This window comes from Podarcis liolepis (assembly GCF_965112155.1).
Source record: "Podarcis liolepis genome assembly, chromosome: 8".
Classification (NCBI taxonomy): Eukaryota; Metazoa; Chordata; class Lepidosauria; order Squamata; family Lacertidae; genus Podarcis; species Podarcis liolepis.
The window spans coordinates 38,845,152-38,860,649 of record NC_139560.1 but is presented as its reverse complement, the minus strand read 5'-3'; the positions used below and the strand labels follow the sequence as shown (position 1 = coordinate 38,860,649).

At 39.8% G+C, this 15,498-nt stretch overlaps 1 protein-coding gene across 5 annotated transcripts in view; it reads left to right on the top strand.

Annotated features, from left to right (window-relative positions):
- Window positions 1-1,273: 1,273 nt before the first annotated feature.
- Window positions 1,274-15,498, top strand: part of RP1 (RP1 axonemal microtubule associated) — a 182,902-nt gene continuing 168,677 nt past the window's right edge. The window contains exons 1-2 of one of the 5 annotated variants that reach the window (XM_083517866.1): window positions 1,325-1,447; window positions 6,039-6,104. The gene's annotated coding sequence lies outside the window, so the exon portion shown is untranslated. Of the gene's footprint in view, window positions 1,488-6,038; window positions 6,105-15,498 lie in introns of all 5 variants that reach the window. The other 4 variants (XM_083517869.1, XM_083517865.1, XM_083517868.1 and 1 more) reach the window with 4 other exon arrangements.

The window sequence follows — 15,498 nt, the reverse complement described above, 5'->3', positions numbered from 1 at the left end:
GCTGTATCTGATGAGGATGGTTATTCATTTGGAACTGACTACTATATCACTGAAATACAGTATTTAAAAATTTCTGTTAGAACATTTCTATTTATTTCCCCGTGGCTTCTGAACTATCAGATTTTGCCTTTGCTGGGATCATATATCAATGATATGTGACACTTTTCCACAATCACAGACATTTCCAAACAACAACAGGAGGCTCACACAAAAATGTAAACTTGTTTTTCATTAAAAACAATAGGACTTTGGGACAGAAGACACATTATGATAAAGTAGTTTTGACATGCACGTTTATTTTTTGTACTTTTTTGCAATTACTCCAACTCCCTTCTCGCTCCCAATAAGGATTGGGATTACATCAATGGAGGAGCTTTCGAAACACATTATTCCTATGCAATGATCACAGTGTACCATTTCTTCATAGAGGTAAAGGGACCCCTGACCATTAGGTCCAGTCGTGGCCGACTCTGGGGTTGCGGCGCTCATCTCGCTTTATTGGCCGAGGGAGCCGGCGTACAGCTTCCGGGTCATGTGGCCAGCATGACTAAGCCGCTTCTGGCGAACCAAAGCAGCGCACGGAAACACTGTTTACCTTCCTGCTAGAGCGGTACCTATTTATCTACTTGCACTTTGAGGTGCTTTCGAACTGCTAGGTTGGCAGGAGCAGGGACCGAGCAACGGGAGCTCACCCTGTCGCGGGGATTCGAACCACCAACCTTCTGATTGGCAAGCCCTAGGCTCTGTGGTTTAACCCACAGCGCCACCTGCGTCCCTACCTTTAGAAAATAGTATACCCCTTTCACCTAGTCAAGCATTCTGATTCACCCAGCAGCTCACAAACAAGGTGTGGAAGTGCTGCCCTTTCCATTTTTGTCTCCAGTGCACGTTAGAGTTATACTTCCTTTGAAACAGCTGCAGTTTGTGAGGGATACAATAGGTTGGAAAGAGGCTAGAACTGCAAGACTGTGCACACCACAGAGAAGCATGTCCTATGGAGCACAGTGTAACTTACTTCCAAGTAAACATCCACAGGACCAGAGCACACTGCTGTGATTCTAAACACAGTGGCTTGGAAGTGCATTCTACTGAAGATCTGCTAAATGTATTTAGGACTGTGGCATCAGTGAGTCTGTAGGTGTAGTATTCCTGTAGTATCGATCCTGATGATGTTTAATTCATGTACCACATTGAGGAGAATGACTACAGCAATAATCGGGAAATAATACACACTTCCTTTGTTGATAGAAGCTTGTTTGTTGTTGCTATAGGTAATGCTGGCATTAACATTGTGTCAACACACTTGCACAAGGCAAGTGTCTACAGTGTATCATAGCAGCACAGGTGAGGTGAGAGCTGCAGTGCTACAGGAACATCTTGCAACTCTGATTTTTTATGAAAGTTCTTCCCTACAGCTTCCTATATTATCTCAAAGAGCTTCAAACCTGTAAGTGGTTCCTAATTTAAGTGCATCCTGGGAATGTCAGGTACATACTTAAATATTTATCTCAGTGAATTTATTGTGGCCACATTTGGATACTAGGGAGCGAGCTGTTCTGTGATTACTTTGGTTGTGACGGCTTCATTACATATGTTTGTGGTATTTTTGTTCTTTGCCTGGCATTAGGTTAATATCTGTGTCCATCTTAGGAAGGACTGAGAATGTTTAAAATGGGGCAAGTGCATCCTTATCCTAAACATGACTACAGTACCCTATCTGCACAGCTTGGTTACACTGGTTGGACTATGAAATACAATGAAGTACAAGGATTCACAAATGTAATACCCTAGTACTTAACAGCCTATTTTTCCTTTCTCTTGCATAAAATAGGCTGTGTTGTTGGATATATGTATGTGTACACACACACACACACACACACACACACACACACACACAGTTTTATCAAAAAGGTAAACTTTGAGGGATCAGCTTGCAGTGTGATTAATCAGAGTAAACCTGTCTCTTTTCCATTTTATTTTATTTGATTTTCAATGATACAACAAATATAATATAAAATCAAAAGAAAAGAAACTTAGGATGGTAAATAAGATGAAGCAAAATATCAAGCATGAGAGAGCAGGAACATTACTATGTAGAATTGTATAATAATAGTTGATAATGTATGGTACTACAATGTACAGACTACAACCAATGTGACACTAGAGATTATGATCAATGATATTTTTGATAATAAATTGTAAATCAAATAATAAATTGTAATAATAATAATAATAATAATAATAATAATAATAATAATAATAAGCCAAGAGTCCACCCATGGCTATTTTAGACCACTGGTATGCTGTGGAATGTACTGAAAATACTGTAGTCTAACTTAACAAATGCCAACAAAAGGCAGATAAAGTCATGGGGCAGAATTCAACATTGCACTATGGTGAGCATTCTGTCAACCCAAGCATTGCAGCTTGCCTGAGAGAATGATCTCCCCTCTTTTCTATGCATGCTGTCCTAGGGGTTCTGCTGATTCCCCAAGAGCCAATTTTGGGGGATGCAGAGGAGGGGGATGATGGGAGGTGCAAGCCCCATTGCAAAGCAGAAACCCTCATGCCCTGACAGGACTCATTAGGTCAAAGGTCGGCAACCTAAGGCCCATGGGCCGGAAGTGGCCCATGAGGGTCGCTTAACCGGCCCATGAGCCACCCCCAAACCGAGCCGCTCACTCGGCGAGTTCTCACATGCTGCGCTAAACCGGTGCAGCATGGCATGGGGACTCTCTTCTGTGGCTCCGGAAATCGCTTCTGCACATGCCTAAATGCAGAAAATCACATCTGCACATGTCCACGGTGCTGGAAATCACTTCTGTGCATGCCCAGATGCCAAAAATTGCACGTGCGCAGAAGCGATTTTCAGCATCTGGGCATGCACAGAAGCGATTTCTGGTGCTGCAGACATGCGCAGGCACGATTTCCGGTGTCACACTGTGCTGGTCTGGCCCATGAAGGATCTCTGAGGGAGTGATCTGGTCCATGCCCGGTAAGCCTTGCCAACCCCTGCATTAGGTGAATCCCACCCAAGGCAATGACTTTTTAATGCCAGTCCAAGAATCTCTATTGCAATTATACTTGTGGTGCAGCTGGCTTAATGTTCAATCCCAAAAGTTGTTAAACCACCAAATTTATATTTAGTATGTGACAGACCACCACTACCACCCTAAAACTGTACAGAGTCAGAAAAAAAGACATTACTGCAGCTTCTCTTATGGCAAGAACATCAATACAAAATACTGTGGACTAGGGTGTTATTCCTTCCAGTAGCACCTTAAAGACCAACTAAGTTAGTTCTTGGTATGAGCTTTTGTGTGCATGCACACTTCTTCAGATACACACTGAAGAAGTGTGCATGCACACGAAAGCTCATACCAAGAACTAACTTAGTTGGTCTTTAAGGTGCTACTGGAAGGAATTTTTTTATTTTGACTATGGCAGACCAACACGGCTACCTATCTGTAACTAGGGTGTTATTGCACTGCATTCAGTGGGCCTATACCTTGCATTGATGGAGACTTGAGTCAAGAAACAAATAGCTAATACTTTGCTTGGTTTCATTTATGAATATTTTGTTGCTATTATTGTGATGCAATGTATTTCCCAAAGGAGTGTCACTTATTTACATGCCCATGCAATCATTTGCCCTTCTTTGTTTTCTGACACATTTGCCAAGTTGTAATCCCTGTTGACTTTTTCTGCTATTTGCACCATGGCAATACTCCTCCAGATTTTGTTTATACGCATTCCACTGCCTTGGTACGGTATCACTTAGGTTAGTAAGAATACACAGTGTCCTTAGAAACTGTAAACTGAATATGAAATCATGGTGGGTTCTTTGTTTCTGATTGACTTAAGCATAGTGACATACTGTTAAGGTTCCTTGAGCATGACCCAGATAGTCAACAGTTGTAAGAAAATGATAGGGCTTAAGTTAAATTCTATTAATATGCAAGGGGAGCACTAGTCCTTGTCATGTTTATACAAGTGAAATTCACATTAATACGTGAGGTTTAATTTTTGTAAAAGAAAGGGGGGGGAGGGGAAGACTAACTTAGCTGCAATCCTCTGTGCATCACTCTTACTTGGGAGTAAGCCCATTGAACTGAATAGAAATTGTTTCTTAATAAACGTGCATAGGTTTGCACTGGAAGCTGGGAACATGATAGCCAGAGTCATATAAGCTGCTCCCTTTTTGTAGAATGCTTTCCCCAGGGAGTTTCAGCTGATGTCTTCATTATACACCTTTTGGTGCCAGGCAAAAACATTCCTCTTTAACCAGGCCTTTGATTGACTGACAGCTAGTGCTCTTTTAAAATGTGTGCAGGGTGTGTGTGTGTTATTGGGTTATTATTATTATTAGTATTAATTATTATGTATTTTAAGTTTTTATATTGTGATTTTATCTTGTCAACAGCCCTGAGACCTGCAGGTATAGGGCAGCATGCAACTTTAAGAAATAATAATAATAATAACAATAATAGCCTTGACTACCTTTGAGATCTAGATAAATAGAGGAGATCTTGCCCCAAGTTTCTTTCAATGCATATTTATGGATGAGACCCAAGGAGGTGTTCTTTTTGGATTAACTGCTGTAGGATACAAATGTGAGGTTTTCTGTGTGCTGCATTAGTTCACAGCTTACCACAGCAGGGGCTTTCTATCCTGTCAAGTGGCAATAAAGCCTGATAAAGGCCTGCTATTCTTGGTGCATCCTATTATAGAAAGAAAAAGTGTCAGGCCTACCCATCTGAAGACCATGCCACAATGTATGCAAATAGATTCCCTTAAGCCCCCTCCTTCTCAGTTACCTGCGATGAAAGATGTATGTGACAGACATTGGGGTTGGTGCGTTCAGGGTGAACTTGTTCATGCACCTTTAAAAAAACACCACAGTCTGGCCATTCTGATTATTATCCTGTTCCTTTGATAGCTTTCTTTTATACTGTGCTATTCTTCTCTATGTGAGGATGCTCTCATTCCAAATCTAAATGAGCATCTATTGGGTTTCTTTTCTTAACTGTCTTTTCAATCAGCCAGTTGTTGCTTGGTGACTCCGACTGCTGCTTGCTGATCAAAGCTCACAAGTTTGACATGGTACAGTTTTGCCAAAAATTCTGTGGAGAGCACATACACATTGTTCTGGCAAGGAAAAGCCAATCTGCAGCAGACAACAATACATTTGTGCTTTACTTTTCAATTTATCCTGACCTTGACTGTTTGAGCAGTTCTTCCAGAATATGTGAAGCTCATCCTTAGATTTAATTTAATTTAATTCCTAACAGTCACATGTGTTTCTTTTATGAAGCCTCTAAACTTTCCCTGCCACCTTTCTAGAAAAGAAAGACTGAGGTAAAACTTCAACTTGTTTCTTTCAATTCTTCTGAAAACATGGGAAATATTTTCTCTCTGGTGTGTGTGTGTGTGTGTGTGTGTGTGTGTGTGTCTGTCTGTCTGTCTGTCTGTCTGTCTGTCTCTGGAATGCTAAAGGACTGCTTTTTTGCATAGCAGACTTCCAGATAAACATATTTTGTAACATGTTTATCTTTTATAGCATTATATCTTTAAATGCTTTTCTGTTCTTCTTGGAACTCTGAAATCTCTTAGGCTTTTAATTTTCCTGTTCACACACCTGTTTCTTCTAGACACTTTTAAAATGATGATTATAGATATCTGAAAAATACTTTGGTTGAATTTTAAAGAATTCAGCAAGTTGGGGGAAATAGACGTTGTTATGGTTTCAGAAAAGTTGGCATTGATGTGACTGGAAAATGTTCAGAAACTAAACAAAGAACTTTCAAGAAGAAATCTAGTTTGTGATTTTGCCAACCACTAGCATGTGGTCCGCAGAAAGTTGTCCAGAAAGGAATGAAGACTTGGGACTCAGCTACATTAGTAAAGAAACAGCAATTTGAATGCACTATAAACATGCAACACCTGATTGTGCCACAGAGCAGGAAATTTTAAAACACGGTTTTCCATAGGGATTTCTTTCTTTTGTTATAACTATCTAATTTCTGGCTTATTTTTAGCATCTTTTACTGTGTCTACATCCATCACTGGGCTGAGAAAGGTTTCCCATCCCTGATCTATGTAAGGTGAGTGGGACTTTCAAGCAAATAGCCGATTCTAAAAGTGCTTATCAAGTGACTAGTTTTATGTAACTTTAGGGAAATGAAGTACATTTCCTGACAGGATAAAATAGCCTGAAATGTGTATATGTGGCTTATTTTGCTTAAAAATATTGATACCCCAACTTCCCTCACATAATGTAAGGTGTCTTACAAAAATAGCAAAGTACAACACAACCGTAGCAGCACCAGTACATTACCACTGAGATTCATTTTTGGAAAAAAGTGACTAACGACAGCAACAGCAATTAATAACAGAATCACCTGCAGTCAGTTTAAAAGCAACAGCTTTCTAAGGCTGCCTGAGACCCTTTGGAAGGGCAAGTGCCTTAGTACCTTGAGGGAAGATGGTTGTTTGCTTCAAAAGGAAGGACAGACCTGAGACAGAGGCTTCCTTCTGTCACTATTCTTTCTATTCTACTCTGTCCTTTTTATTGTTGGATCTGAGAAAGTTCCTGTGCAACCTTCTGTAAACCCATTTGGGAATAAACCCATTTAAGTGTTTGGGAAGTACTTCTGGGTAAACATACATAAGAATGGGCATTAAGTATGGCAGCCACAGAGATAAAACTCCAGTTATATTTACATCTTTTGTCTTCAGTCACAGATAGGTTTTTATTTCTGGCTCTTGGCAGTCAAAATGGTGCTAAAATTAGAGAGGCTTTAATAGAGGGGGGAAAATTAAGACAGTTCAAAATTGAACTACTGCCGTGCTGTACTTTGTACAATTCTGGCATCCGCCTGCCACATTATTATGGCCATATATTACAAAGGAGGCTGCTGAAAGAGCCAGATGACTTCATTAGGTTTAGATAAGTCACTCATCACCTTTCCTTTTCCAGGCAGTGAGGCACACAGCAGTTTGAATGGTGTATTAGCTTTGCCTTTCACTCGTTTTTTGCAAAGGGATCCTGGCATAGCTGTCAACCTTCCCTTTTTTTTTTTGCGGAAAATTCCCTTATTTCAGCGCCATTTCCCGCTGCTATCCAGGATTGTTAGATATCCCGTAGACTGTCTCCGGGACAGGTGAGGCTGCTGATCCCTTATTTTCAAATCTGAAAGTTGAAAGCTATGGATCCTGGTCTTAGAGGATGTGATGTTTATTCGAATGGGAATCCTTTACAAGCTGGAGTGTATAAGAGGGTTAGGTCTGCCTACTGTTTTTATAAACCCCCAAATAACAGTTAGCATAGGAAGCAAACTGACATTACAGAAGCAGTGTTGGGCCTACGTATAGCCTCATCCTTTCTGCTCACAAGGGCACGATGCAGCCACCTCTCCCCAAGTATTGCCATGATAAGTGTGCACTGCAGTGCCTCAGGTCAATGAACCACAGGACTGGATGGAATAGCATGCCATTCCCTTCCATAATAGCCAAATCCTCCTTCTGCCAGTGAGCTGCAACACATGGAGGCCTACTCTAAAAATAAAGTATAGTGCTAATTGGCCATATGGATCCCATAGATACACTAGTCTGCCCTTTGAGCTGCCAAAGATAAACAGACATATTTTTGCTAATTATCTTTTAGTTAATAATGATTTGACAGCTGACTTACGGTTTTTTTATTGTCAATTTATTTTCACCATGTAAAAATAGGAATAGCCCTGCTATTAAGTAGATGCTTGCATATATGTAAAGTTAGCTAGGCAATTACTCTCTAGAGCTAGACTCTCATGCAGAGTTGAGAGTTCATAACACACAGTAATAAATTAGTTTTGACATTCACATTCCTTTATAAATGTGGCTGTAGTAAGCACAAAATGAAAAAACGGTAAAGTCTACAAGTGAGAACATTGGGAAGTGATTTATCTCAGCAGGGAAGGAGCTAATCCGGAAACTTATGGATTTAATTTCTTAGATAAGTCTTTGGCACCCTTAGGCAAAACTGAATACAAAGCAGCAAAAGTCTGGTGGGTGGAGACAGAATTAGTCAGAGCTTTCACAAGAGCAAGTTTGATCATCTGTTAAAAATAGTTTTCTTGATGAACTTGATAAAGATATTTTTACTTATCACAGCAAGAAGGCCTTTCAATTTATCTTGAATGTAGAACTAGCATCTCTAGAGCTGTAGAATTAGGAAGCATGCACATACATAATTACATTTAAATATGGGATACCAGTGTATATATGTTTGAGGATGATGTCCACAAAAATCTGAGACATAATTTATAACAAACATTCTCTCTCTCTCTCTCTCTCTCTCTCTCTCTCTCTCTCTCCTTACATTTATATCTCACTTTCTTCCATTATGGAACCCAAGGTTACATGCAAGTGGTTCCTAGGTGATCTCCCATCTGGGTACTGGTCAGACCCCAAACTGCTTAGCTTCCACAAGGTGGTGTTCCCCTGTGCCTGGGACCAAATTCTAACAAACATAGATCGCAGAACTATAGCTGTAACCAATAGCTATAACATACAGCTCAATTTTCTGTAACCACTGACAAGTTTAAATGGGAAGAGACAGTGGTTCTGTGATCTATGTTATGACCCAAATTTCACATAAGACAAATTTAGCATAACATCTGAGAAAATTTTGGCAGAAGCCAGAAAGTTTTGGAAAGAGTAACAAAAACCCTGGAGGTCGTGCTAGCCTGCAGGACTGGACCTGCCATCCAGTGTAATAAAGCATTTTCCTTCAAATGACACATGGGGGTAGAGAAAGGCAAGAATTTTTGTTTGAATGGGCCTGCAAGGCTTTTTAAAACAACCCTAGCTATTCGTGTCTGAGAGAGTGTGGGGTGGCTGAATACCATTTTAACTCTGCTTGAGGTACCTAAGGGCCAGCACTGCTCACATGCCTGGGTTCACTGCATTTCACCTTAACCCAAAATTCACCTTGAGTTGCGTGGTTTCTCTTCAGGCAAATCATTTCAGGAATCTTGTGGGTAGCCAACAATTCTAGAAGGCAAGCAGAATTTCCCTGTTTTCCCTTACACTCACATTGGAACATAAGGTGGAATTTAATATAGCACTAAGATGTACAAGCATTGCAGCTTGCCAGAAGGAATGATCTGACCTTTCTCTTACCACCCTGTGCTGCTCTTGGGCATTCTCCTTGGGCATTTTTTGGGGGGGGGCATTGGTGGGGAGGGGAGGGGAGATGGAAAGCCTGGTTGGGCAAGTGAGAGTGATTTATCTCAGCAGGGAAGGAGCTAATAATTTTCCCCCACTTTTAAAACCAGAAATTCATGGATTCATTTATTTTTATATAAGTCTTTGGCAGCCTTATGCAAAATAGGTGACAGTGACTTTAAAATTATGATCCTGTGGCAGAATCCGAGACCAGGGAGAAGAGTCGGTGGAGGAAGATTGGAAGAAGTTTAAAGATTATCTACAGAAATATTGTAAAATTAATGAATGTTAGTATGATGTTGGATAGAAACTAAGTGGTCTTTAGCTGTAATGTTATAAGGGAATAAGAGAAAATGGTTATTAATAGGTAAAAATTAAATGTCACAATATTTTAAAATTGAAGTCTAAGATGAATAAAGAGGAGAGGGATTTGCTGAACTAACAATCTGAACTGGAATACAGAAAAGGGAGGCATGAGGAGGTCCGGGAAATAAGCAAATGAAAAATATGTGACGGAAAGATTGAATTGTTTTTAACCATTTTTATTTTGTATTTTTCTTTTTTCTTTTTGTTTTGTATTTTTTTGAAAATCTTAATAAATATTTTATAAAAAATAAAATAAAATTATGATCCTGAACCTGACCAAGCAATATTTCCTCACCTGCCTTTCTCCATGTTATTTTCCTCCAACCAAAAAGTGAATTCTAAATTAGCAGAATGCTTGGTAAAGGATTCATATTGCTGAACTAGCAGATCAACTGAATGCACCAGTTCTAGAAATTTCAGTATAATATGTTTTAAAAATTTTATATTCCAAATATAATGGAGTCCAGCATGGGGATAAATAGAAGTCTTGCACAAACAATATGTTCTGTTTTGTTTTTCAAAGGCGAGATTGAATACAGGCATGGGCTCAAAATAGCATTAAACCAATAAGACTATCTAATTGCTTAGAGATAGTTTGCATGACCAGATTACTGCAGTGTGGCAGCTCCTTTCACATCAGCCTCTTTAAAGCAAACAGGAGTTATAATAGGGTATCAATATCAATGTGAGTCGGGGACATAAGATGTATCTGTTCCAGCCATCTGTTTTCACCAGTCCAACCAGTTGTCTCTGGAAGCTAATAAGCATGACATCATTATTATTTTTGTATTTTTGTAATTTGTTGTCAGCATCTAGTATGCAGAACATGGAGGTTTTGTTTAGTTATCATAGCAAAGAGTATTTATTTAGAACTCTTCCACCCCACTTTTCTCACAAAGACTTTAAGTGACATACAGTAATGAATGTTGATGGTGAGGAGAGAAGTGAAGAAGATTCCAGAGCCTGTTCCTGTTCCAGCTGGACTACCCACCCTGGCTCACTCCACTAAGCCATCTAGCAAGAACGTCTCTGTGGGAAAGAGCAGGGGAGTGACATAGAGAGGCCTGGGCTATGGGTAGCAGTCTGAGGTAAACCAGGTGCCATAGGACAAGCCAGTAGTCATGACTGAAGAGTAAAGACTGTCACATGGATGGTTGAGCAAGCTTGCTCTGTGCTGCTCCAGAGGTTAGGACCTGACTCAATGGATTGAACTTATAAGAAAGATGATTCCAACTAAACATAAGGAAGAACTTTCTGGCAATTAGAGCTGTTTGACAGTGGAATGGTGTACCTCAGAAGGTAGTTGATTCTCCTTCATTGGAGGTTTTTTAATAGAGCTTGGATGCCCATCTTGTCAGAGATTCCTTAACTGTGACTCTTTCATTGCAGCGGATTGGACTAAATGAATCATGGTAACCCTTCCAGCTCAACAATTGTATTGTTATGTATTGAAGTTCTAACCCTGGCCACCAGGGGTATTGTGTATATAGTTTTCATTCAGGTCCACATAAGTTAATTTAGGCGGGAAACCCCGGGTGTTGTTGTTACGATGTTGACAGCCGGCTGCCTATAAAAGCAGGCCGGCTGAGCTGTTTGCTGTTCAGTTCAGTTCCAGCTTACTTATAAAGAACTACTTGGAGAAATCTCTGTGTCATCTGCTATGTCCACCCACTACTTAATATGTATGATTCTATGACCCAGGACCAAAAACCAACCAACCAACCAACCAACCAACCAACCAACCAACCAACCAACCAACGGCTCCTCCAGATGACCTCTTTATTGAGCATAGATCCTAATTTGCTTGTGGTTTACACATCTTTTCATTAATTATTTGTTCATGACAGAGCATCTGGATAGAAACACCTCCTCCTGGAGCCTTCTAATGGGCTATCCCATTCCCTTAGGTTAAGGGGACAGTGTCCACCACCAAACAGTAGGGCCCAGCCAAAAAACTGATGAATGGCTGCCCTCAGATGACAGTTGAAGGGGGAGGAGGCCTGATGGAGCCGTCCTGTCACAGCAGAGCTGATGGAGTGTACAGTATGTGTGACAACCATGTGTTTGTTCTTCTCCTATATAGCACTCCCCCTCCCTTTACCTTTGTGTTACCGGTTATTACATTTTTCTTTTGGAGAATTTCATAAACCTGAAGGGATTAGCATGATTAAAAGTTCATGTACATCAAACCGCTGTGCTAACTCAATCTTATCAGAAAAAAATGTTAATAATAGCACTCCCCCCCAAACCTTTGTGGAAAGGATGTAAGTAGGCTGGGCACATTCAGAGAAATTTAACCCAGGCCCTATCTCTAATGCGATAATTTCCTTTTCAAATGGATAACGATTTCCTAGTTCCATACCTTAGTGAATGGTCCAATTAAAAAAAACCTCCCAGGGTTTCAGAGGTTGAAAGGACTTGGAGTTGTCAGGCATACTATCAACTTTTCTTGTGTCACAAGGCCAGCCATATTCATTTAACTGTTGTAGCAACTTAATATTTTAATAGAGTGACTCACACATGAATGATAAAAATATTCTGCTAAGCATTGTCTTCTCTGGCAAATCTTAACAAAGAGTGTCATTCAAAGGGCACAGGTTGGTGAAATCTCAAAAATTTAGTTCAAAAGCTCCATGGACTTCCATTTTGCTGCACCCCTGCTTTGAATGATTCAGCCAAAAGTGAACACTCAGGAAATCATTCCCATTTAGCCTAGGACAGTGTGAGGCTGAAACAGAATCCAGAGAAGCAGATGTATTCTGAAATCCCATAGATGTCAGGGACTTAACTCTCATTCAGTTGAATTTTCATGACAATGAGGGGCTAAGTGCATGTTATGTGGGCACACATGTATTTTTTTTCTTAGAAAGCAGCTTTGGGAAAGGGGAATTTCAATGACAAAGCAGGGGAGTGCTTACATCAGCCCTTCTTTTGTGCTTGAGATGCCCTCTCTCAATCAACTTCTCCCTCCATCCCACAGCAGTGTCAAAATGTTTCTCCTTTCGTTAGTTGTTTTTATACAGGTGTCTCCCCCCACCCCATTTATGTATGTAAGTGGGGAGCACCCTCTAAAATGCCTCCAAATACTTGTTTTCCCCTGTTCTCCACTTTTCTCTCTTCCTCTCTCCATACTTCAGACCAAAAAATATGGATTTGAAGCTCTGGGGCTGCTGTAGGATGCGTGGGAAAGCAGGAACTTCTGCTGTACTACCACGCAAGTCACCTGTTAAGCAGGGAGGCTGAGCAGCCTAAACAAAGCCCTGCTGCACCTCAGGTCTCTTTGGGGTTTCCTCCACCCTCACTGATATCCACTTTAGGCTCTGGGGAGCGTCTCCTCATGAGCCACAAAGACTTCCCAGCTCTCTCCTGCCATTTCCGGGCTTGAATTAAATTATTTATTTATTGCCTAGCACTGGTTTTATGTGTGGTTGTGCACAAGTTGATCACACATAAGGGGTGCCTGTATATGGAAGTGATTTTATGTTACAATTCAGAACCAAGGCCTTTTCAAAACAGCTCACAATAATAAAATAAATAACAAAATATAATAAAACAACAACCTAAATCCAATCATTAGCAGTATATACAAATCAGAATATATATATATATAGGCTAACATAGCTGTATAGAATGTATACTACATATGGAACATTATGAAGGCATCTCCTGGGATAAATTGTACATCTTTATTATCTTATAAACCTAGACCTATTATATTTATATCTCAATAGGCAGCTTATTTTTATTCTTCTACATGAATGGACCAATGACATTTTAAATTGATATCATTATTATTCATACAGCTGCTCTGCATTGCATTGTTGTATTTTGTACTAGTATTAGAAAACTGAAATAAAAACAGTTACTCACATTTATTTATTTTTTTAAATTACAACCAGCCTGAATAATCAGATTAAGAATAAAAAGGCAAGTTAGAAAACAATAATGTTGAATAACCACTGATTCTCAGGACATGATCAGAAGGTCCATGGCACAGCAACCCTGTTCAAGTTAAGGAGGTCTTGGTCTGATCAATGTCTTTGTGGTAGAATTGTTGGAAGCCCATGTTTCCCTGAAGGAGGAAAAAAGGAAACAAAACAATTGTATTCAGAGATTATATGCAGGTAGCACTGACTTGTTAGGCTTGATTCTTAAAAAGGAGCCATTTCCCATCAAATATTTAAAAATTCAGCCAGAAGGCATGCACTTATTGCTAAAAGGGTCTGTGGAGAGATTTATATTAAATTTAAGAAATAGTACTCAGTAGCTGAACGAACTTTGAACTGAACAGAACAAAAACTCGATTGCCTGAGCTGTGATCAGTGTGCAGCTATACCAACTGACATGTACTTTGGTCACTAAATTATTGCTGTAATAAGCTGGTTAAACCAGGTTGCAGTGTAAAAAATGCACACTTGTTCCAAGGGAGCATTGTATATTATCACATCAGTCTTGTGCATTTATTTATTTTAAATGGGTGGCAAAACTAGCCTTAAGCAATGTATATAGTGTTCCCATCAGTGCTCAGCATAAGCATATATAATAAACACATTTAAAGGGGGAAAGCCAATTAAGAATTGTTGTGATATGTACTATCAGCTGAGGAGAATTGTTATTGCCCCTGCTTTACAATCAGCAAGGCAAGCTTGCTGTAATCCAGATTAAGGGAAGAAGCTTCAAATCTTATTATACCTTTGGTAGTAATTAGATAGAACATTTGCCATCTGGAGATACATTTCCATAAGAAGAGTCACCTCATTCCATAGGCACAAAACAATGCCATCCTTCTGTGTCTGCAAAAATACTGCATTGAAATCTCTCACTTGACTGCCAGCTCTACTTGATCCAGCCTCTCTATGAACTGGAATCCACTGTGGGATGGATACGGACTATACGCTCTGCAACGCTGGGACCCCAGAAATCACCAATAATCTTAAGCCACTTTAAAGAAGAAGAACTTCTTACTATTTGGCTGATCACACATAATAATTGGAAGGGTTGACAGGAGAAAAACCAGCTTTGACTTTGTGATAAGAAAGGCTGGATGATGGCGTCTCAATCTAAGAGTTGGAAGTTTCACTCCTGGAAATGATTTACAACCAAAGGGAATTGCTACACGAGGGAATACTGACGGCAACATTATTGCAGTCATGCAAAGATTTGGATGATCAAAGTTTGATTCCCCACCCCCGCAACTCCAAAGGTTCAGTGATTGGGGATGTTCTCCCATGGAAAACGAATATCAAGAAGAAGCATGCAATAGTTGTGTTTGTTTCCTTTCAGAATGGAAGAAGATCTAAAGGGAAACAATGTGAAAAGGTTACATGAGTAAAATACTAGCTACTTGACTTGCAAGGAAGTCCAGATTGCTTCAGACGACTTTCTCGTTCTTCCTTTATCTCATATAGGTTATGATTCTGGGTAAGTACAAAAACTAGGGCTGAGGTAAAATAGCATCCAATCCCCCCCCCCCACTGCAAAAAACTCTCTGGGTGGCAAAATGGGGCAGATGAAGCCACCAGATATATTTGGGGAGGGGCAAGGTAAAATTATCCAACAGCTTTTCCTCAGAAAATGTTCTGAGAAATTTCAGCCGACTTAACCTTTATTGAAACTCTGTTGTTGGTGGTGGATTAAGGAAGGGGTGGACTGTGAGAAGAGGAATGAAAGGAGTATAGGTCATTGTTTCCTCTACTGAAATTAAAATAATATTAGACAATATTAAAATTAGATCCAAAGTTGTTCCCAAAAAAATTTGGATGGCAAAATTAGAGGTCATTTCACTGAGAAATCCAAAGGATGATTGAATACTCCAACAGGACAGGAAGAGTTCCGAACAATAAGTTTAAAAAGTTGAAAGTTATTTGCTGAGAAAATTTGGCTCAGCCACACAATAAACTCAGTTATCCTAGTATAATTAGT